Raw genomic sequence first — 6,500 nt, 5'->3', positions numbered from 1 at the left:
CTTGATTAAACTTTAATATTGGAATGCTATTTTAATTAATTAAATTATAAATAAATAGTATAAATATAAATATAAATGAATATGTTTTAAGTTAAAAATTTAGAAAAAATAAAAAATATAAATGTATTCACATTCAGGCCCATAAAATATGTTATCTGTATCGCTGTCATTTCCTCATAGAACCCCAGCCGTGTTCAACCCCCCCCCCCCCCCTTCTTGTCGTTCCTTTCACCTAAGACAACCATCTCACCTACATCCTTTTGCGTTCTGGTTTTCGTCCCTTTCCGGTTCTCGGCTCCTTTCATTTCGTGTTATTGCCTCACCGTAAGCTCTTATCTTCTCTCCGCCATCACCATAACAAAAATTTATATCACTCAAGTTTGATTCGTCACCGTTCAAGGTATTCTCCTTTCATTTTCTCTTTTAACTGGCCCAATTTTGGATTTATAACTCAACTTCCATGGTAAGAACTCATTGTTAAGCTTGGAAGAGGAAGTAGATTATGTCATTCAATTTGAATACAAAATTCCAGCGGTGCGGCGAATGAAGTAATTGGTCAATCTTGCATTCTCTTGTGGTTTCTGGAATTTACATGTAAGCAGTACAATAATTCTTTTCTTTACTATAGAAGTTAGGGATTTAGGACAGATTGTAATGTATTATTAATTTATTGAGTTTATATATGGCTTTGGGACTTTTCTCCCTTTTTAAAGATGATTCATTCTTTTGTTCAGGGAAATCAAGAGGAACAATGGAAAAAGGACCTGCCCTCTATGCATACAAGATATGGATTAGAGAGATAAGCAATTGAAATCATGTTGATGTTATGAGGTTTGATTCTATCTATTTGGAGTTATGGCATGATTTATTATTTTTTTTCTTCTTTTTTCAATAGGCTGGGATTAAAACCAGAGTAGAAGGGATATTCCACCCGATTACAAAACGGAAAGCTTCTACTACTCAAAACAAATGAACCGTAGAGTATTTCACATATGAAAGTTACAATTATCCACTAGCTTATAACTAGAGTAAAGCCAATTCCAAGCAATAAAAATTACCTCCGACATACATTCGGTAAAGCCAAACGAGTCATTCTTAAAAATAATGTCGAAACCCGTTTCGCCTATTCCAAATACTCCACACCGTTGCTAACCAAATAACAGCAACTATAGACCTTTTGGCTAAGCAAATAGTGTTTTTTTTTATGATGTTATAATTCAGTTGTCACTTATTATTTGGTTCATACAATTTTCTTCTATTGATTCTTGCTCCTTTTAACCCTTGTTAAATATTTGTCACTTATGCTTTGAAGTAATTGGTATTCAAAATTTTATGCCAGATGGCTTTTATCAGAATTTGTCTCTCTAAAGATCAGCTGTTTTTTAAGTCTTAACTTCTCTAAGAGTATCAGAATTTGTCTCTCAAACATTTGATAACACAATGCAACAAATCCTTCTCGGGTGAGGCTATTTAATTTAGGATTGGATTCTTTTCTTCTAAGAGACCTACTGTATCTCTCATTGAGAAATCTATTATCATTTGATTCAGTATTGCTTAACCTACAAACTTTGTTTTGTATTATAATTTGTTGACAATTAATGAAGTTTTCTCATTTTGCAGAAATGATTAATCCAACGGGTTGTGCAACAAAATCTTCAATCGTTGTTAATCTTGACAATTGAATTCACTTGATTGAATTTGATTTTTCATTTGAGTATAAGGGTCACTATATTACCTCTAAGAAGTAACACTGTTGAAGACTATCTATTATTTAGTAGTACTTTCTGATTTTTTATTAGAGTTAAGTAGTTTAGGAAATTATAAGATAATAGCAAAATTCTTTGTATAGTATAGTGTTTTTAGGAGTCTAAAAGCTGCAGTAGTACTTCCTAATTTTTTATTAGAGTTAAGTAGTTTAGGAAATTATAAGATAATAGCAAAATTCTTTGTATAGTATAGTGTTTTTAGGAGTCTAAAAGCTGCAGTCAGGAATTTAGGAATGAGATCAGCCATTAGGGATGTTAACAACGTTTATTGTATATTTAGTTTTAGAGTTAAACTTTATGTACAATTATTTATACTTGAATTCTTTTTTATGTAATGAATAAATCTTTTCATAAGAAGTATAAGTTAAAAATTATTGTGAAATACAATTTCAGTACAATTGTCACCCTAAAGTACGTATAAGCAATATATGAAATTTAATATGAAAGTATGAATTGAAGAATATGCAACGCTTTGCAAGTGTTCCTTAAAGAATATTTATTAAATTTTAAATCGTGGTCAATAAAAAAGGCAACAGTTTCTTTGTGTGGGCTAAATAAAACCGCGGTAACAAAAAATGCGTTGCTTATTCAATACTTTAGACTACGCGTTTTGCGTTTCGTGGTCAAAAATCCGTCGGCTCAGGGAATAGGCAACGGCCGCATACTCCACGCCTGGAAATCCATAGCCTAAACATTTAGGCCGCGGTTATTCCATTTTTGGCCGCGTTTTTCAGCTGTTGTCTAAACTCATTTTTGTTGTAGTGTTTGTCTCTGATGCTGGCCCTTTTTATCCGGATTTGGTTAGAATTTTTTATGCTCACCTTAGGATTGATGATAATCTTACATTACACTCTAAGGTTAAAAATGTTGACATCGTTATGACCATAGAAGAATTTGGTAGATGTTTGGGTGTTCCTTATGAAGGGGTAAGAATTATGCGTGGTTATGTTCCGAAAGAACTAGGAGCTATTAACTATCAAATGATGGAATTCTATTTTGGCATAAGTCGTATTTCTAGAGAGGAATTTTATGCCAAGCATGTTCAATCCGGTTCATCCAAGGTGTTTGTTTCTAGCAAGAATTTGTCGGTAAGTGACCGAATGCATCACTATTTTTTTGCTTATGTGTGATCGGTCACCATTTCTTCCTAATTTCTGTCATGTTTTCGGTCTAAATTTGTCGATTCGGTAACACTTTAATCAATGTTTTATTGCTTTTGTGTTTACTTTCTTCCTAATTTCATGTTTCATTGTTTTTATGTTTACTTTGCATAATGTTTTAATTTAAGTTATTTAGATTCTTTTAATGTCGTTTGGTTAGTTGTGTACGAATTTCAGGTTTGAACAAGTCATCTTAAGTGTCAAAGCAACTATGAAGGAAGGAGAGGCAAGAGAAAGATGAAAATTCAAGGTTCTGGGGTCGAACACGGCCGCCCGTGCTTCCACGCACGACCCGTGTCAGGAGAATGACACTCTCCATACAAAATCCAGGGACGACACACGGCCGCCCGTGCTTCCACGCACGGCCCGTGTCAGGATGGCTGGGAGCAAAAATAAAAATAAAGAGCAACACGGCCGCCCGTGCGTCCAAGCACGGCCAGTGCTGCTGTGAGCGTGAAAACTTCCAATTTTAGGGCTTTTTCACTAAATCTCCACCTTGAGGGCACTTTAGACATTTCATTTGGCTGAGATTTGTACCTAGACTATTTAGTTGAGTTTGAGAGAATAATTTTGGAACTTTTGCATCATACGATAGAAAACGACAGAAGAGAGAAGATAGCTTCATCAAGAGTTTTGGAGACGGAGGGATTCAAGGGTTTCCACCATTGAAGATCAAAGTCACCATTATTTTTGAGTAATGTCTACATTCTTTGTTTTGTCTTTCTTGAATATTATGAGAGGCTAAACCCCCCAATGCTAGGGCGGTGGTCCTGATTTGGTTTTTGTAATAACGATGAATTTGTGATTTCGTCAATACATTGGTTTATATTATTCAGTTAAATTATGGAATGTTCTTCTTGTTTTCGTTATCGGTCAAATAAGGATTAACCTATGGCTAACAAATACAGGATTGTAGTTGTTAGGGTTTGTGCATAATTTGATTATAGTAGATATCACCTAGGACTAGGGATACCCTATAATTACCACATAATCTTGATTATATAAAAGCTTGGTTTCAATTTAGGTTCCTAAGGACTTAGGATTTAGGTTGGAATACCAACGGTTTTCTCACTAAGGACTTAGGAGGAAACACCCTAAGGATGTGGTAACTGAATGTTATGAACTTGTTGAAGAGATCTTAATTCTGCAGTGTTACATGCCAAATCAACCACTCACCCTAACATCTCATATATTTGATAACAAAAATCAATTTATTTTCTCATCATTTTTTCTTTGCAAGGATTTCATCCACAAAAACCAAAACATTTATCTTTTGTTCAATTGAATCATATTTTACGAATCTGTATTTCCTACGCAGTCCTTGAGATCGACATTCGGGGAATTTCCCCTATTATTACTACAGAGGCAAAAATAGTACACTTGTTATTTTACCGATCAATATGCTTGTTCCAAAAGGAAACAACTATACTAAAGTAGGTGCAGTGGATACAATGCTTTTATGTGCTATGAAGAATGCTATGCTGGTTAAATGGGCTTATGTGATTCTCCGACATATGGAATATTGTTTTTCTTTGACAAGTGGGCTACCATATGCACGCCCAATTTCAAAAATCTTTGAAGCCTTTAGAGTTTCGTTAGGCAAAGAACCCACAAAGAAAATGGGGAAGACAAGCCTAATTTCAAGTAACACTTGTTTGAGAAATATGGGAATTTTCAAAGATAATGATGGTGTTTTCAAACATAATGATGATGAGAATGCACAAGCACCTCCTGACATACCCGAAGGTGGCTATACCATGGAACTCATCTATAAGAAACTTATCCAAATGGAAATCCGTAACATTCATGAACATCAAAAAACCCGGAATGAGTTTAATCGTCGCTTTGATCAACTTCAACAACAACTTGAGAATTTTGGAGATGAAGAAGGAGAAGAAGATGTTGGAAATGAGGAGATGAATGCTAGTGATTAGTTCTCTTGTGTGTCTTATGTGCTATTTATATTACTTAGTATGTTTTGTGGTATTTTTAGACAAAAATTTTATTACGTTATTTTTATGGTTCTAAGTTGTTAATTTAGACATAATTATTATCATTATTATTATTATACTATGTTTATGTGTTATTAATTCTCATCTCTTACTATATTGCATCATATATATTTTGTCATTGTTTTACCTCTTTTCCCCATCCTTTTTGATAATAACTAAGGGGGAGAAGAAACTTGTATTTATTGCTTTTTAGTGTCCAAATTATGCAGCCTCATGGATAGGAAAATTTGTCTCAAGACTCATTCAAGTTATGATAAAAACTTTGTTTAAAGAGGAGTCATCAACATAGAGGGAGCATAAGGACATGTGATGCAAAAATTACTTTTACAGCTTATTGTTTGTCATCAACAAAAAGGAGGAGAATGTGATAGCAAGCTTCTCCAAATGTTATGTGTTTTGATGAAGACAACATGTGTGCACTCATAAATATCAAGAAAGGATGTATCAAAGTTTTTTCTACTCAAGCATTAAAGTCTCAAAGAAAATTATTAAGATACAAGACCACTTGAAGACTTCATGGAGATCAACTTTTAAATAGGTACAATCATGTTTTTATAAGAATAAACTTAGTTCTCAAAATCATCCTCAAATCATGTGCATTCACCTTGTCTTTTGGCCTTTTTTTGAAAAATCTTTTTTTAACATTTTCAGTTTGGAAATCGCTTTCCTATAAGTTGAAATCGATTTCCTCTGCGGGCCCAGCCAAGTCAGTTTCTGGAAAATGGTTTTTTGCTTGTGGAAATCGATTTCCTGTGATGGTAAATCAATTTCCAGTATCTGTTTTTGAATTTTTAAGGCACAACGCTTCAGGGAAATCGATTTCCCATATTGGTAAATCGATTTCCATCGTTCCAGAATAAAAAATAGTCTGTTTCCAAATTTGAACGTGAATCATTTTCTAGCCATCAACCTTTGCACCTTTTCATTGAATCATACACATTTCCTAAGGCACTATATATATATATCCTATATTTGCATAATTGAAATCACCTCTTCCTATTGCAATTTAACATCATTCTATATCATAAAATCTTTCATTCAAGTGTTATGATTACCAAACTTTCAAAATAATTTTATGCATTGTCTCTTAAACTATATCCCAAAAATTCATAGCATATTCATAAACATTTGAGCACTTGTTATTTTTATAAAATTGCATGATTGGTAGAGAAGATCAATCAAGTGATTGATACATTATTTTATTATTACAAACTCTTATACAAAAATCAAAATACTTGTTGTATCATTGCTATCCTGGATTGTTGGAAGCAATATAGTCACATTGAGAGGACTGTTCTCATAGGTTGTGTAACACCCGGGGCCGAAGAAGGTGAGGGGTGGTTGCACCGGATGTAACACCTGAGGCCAATGGGGGCTAGGGTGGTCGCCACATCGGAATGAGAGGGATCCTGAGGCCGTGCAGGTATGGGACTGCATGGTTGAAGGAAAGCTTGTAAGAATTGATGTGTACTACCTATACTAACAAGATGCATCTTCTTTTTGGTAGCTCATTTCATAAGAACTCCACAGTTAAGCGTGCTTGACTTGGATTAGTATTGGGA

General features: G+C 34.1%; 1 long non-coding RNA gene across 1 annotated transcript; it reads left to right on the top strand.

Annotated features, from left to right (window-relative positions):
• Positions 1–212: 212 nt before the first annotated feature.
• On the top strand, positions 213–2,183 carry LOC131599120 (uncharacterized). Its single transcript, XR_009282578.1, has 3 exons — positions 213–594; positions 735–831; positions 1,621–2,183. It is a non-coding gene; the product is annotated as an uncharacterized LOC131599120 (long non-coding RNA).
• The last annotated feature ends 4,317 nt before the right edge of the window (positions 2,184–6,500 follow it).

This window comes from Vicia villosa, linkage group LG4 (assembly GCF_029867415.1).
Source record: "Vicia villosa cultivar HV-30 ecotype Madison, WI linkage group LG4, Vvil1.0, whole genome shotgun sequence".
Classification (NCBI taxonomy): Eukaryota; Viridiplantae; Streptophyta; class Magnoliopsida; order Fabales; family Fabaceae; genus Vicia; species Vicia villosa.
The sequence above is the reverse complement of the archived record's forward strand: the minus strand, read 5'-3'. Positions and strand labels throughout refer to the sequence as shown.